Source organism: Rattus rattus, chromosome 1 (assembly GCF_011064425.1).
Source record: "Rattus rattus isolate New Zealand chromosome 1, Rrattus_CSIRO_v1, whole genome shotgun sequence".
NCBI classification, from domain to species: domain Eukaryota; kingdom Metazoa; phylum Chordata; class Mammalia; order Rodentia; family Muridae; genus Rattus; species Rattus rattus.
Genome location: NC_046154.1, coordinates 209,701,272 through 209,702,115, shown reverse-complemented (window position 1 = coordinate 209,702,115; position 844 = coordinate 209,701,272). Strand labels below are relative to the sequence as shown.

Sequence of the window (844 nt, the reverse complement as noted above, 5' to 3'; positions counted from 1 at the left end):
TAAAGGCACGCCTCCAAACTTGCTATGTAGGGCTGGAGAGATGGCTCAGTGGTTAAGAGCACTGACTGCTCTTCCAGAGGTCATGAGTTCAATTCCCAGCAACCACATGGTGGCTCACAACCATCTGTAATGAGATCTGGTGCCCTCTTCTGTCACATATGCAGACAGAATGCTGTACATAAAGTAAATACATAAATCTTTAAAAAAGAAAAACTTGCTATGTAGCCAAAAATGGCCTTGTGTTTCCCATCCTTCTTCCTCCACCTTCCACATTCTGAGGATTAAAAGAGCTATCATGTCTGCTTCTGGTATGCTTCCCCCTTACATATAAAAAAAAAGTCTCCTGAAAAACAAGTATTTTTAATCTGAGAGCATGGCAATACAGTGGTTATGGATTATTTGTAGCCATATGCAAAATGCTATTCCCTGTTTACACTGGTGTGGGGAAAACTAAACTAAGTAGATTGGATTCCTTATATTTCAAAGGAGACTGTGATGCAGTCCTCTGCTACCGTGAATTATGCAGTTTAGTTTCCCACATTTGGGGAAATTGCTGGTGCCAGCACATCTGGAATGGAGAGGATGAGGCTCTTCCCGGGAAAACCATCTTCATGATTAGAGCAACTCCTCCGCCAGGTTAGTGTATAAGCCAGGTTAAGTGTATCATCATATTTGTTTGCGTGGGCTTCTCACTCATCCTAAACTGACCTCAAATATATCTAGCTGATGTCCTTGAACTTCTGGTCCCTTTGCCTCCACTTCCCAGATGCTGAGATTACAACAGTGTTGCCACCATGCCGGGCTTATGTTAATCCCAGCACTTCATACAAGCTAGACATTCCAC

General features: G+C 42.9%; 1 non-coding gene across 1 annotated transcript; it reads right to left on the bottom strand.

The window, feature by feature from the left end:
* Positions 1 to 481: 481 nt before the first annotated feature.
* Positions 482 to 644, bottom strand: LOC116890555. The gene has a single exon (XR_004386729.1). It is a non-coding gene; the product is annotated as a U1 spliceosomal RNA (small nuclear RNA).
* Between the last annotated feature and the right edge of the window lie 200 nt (positions 645 to 844).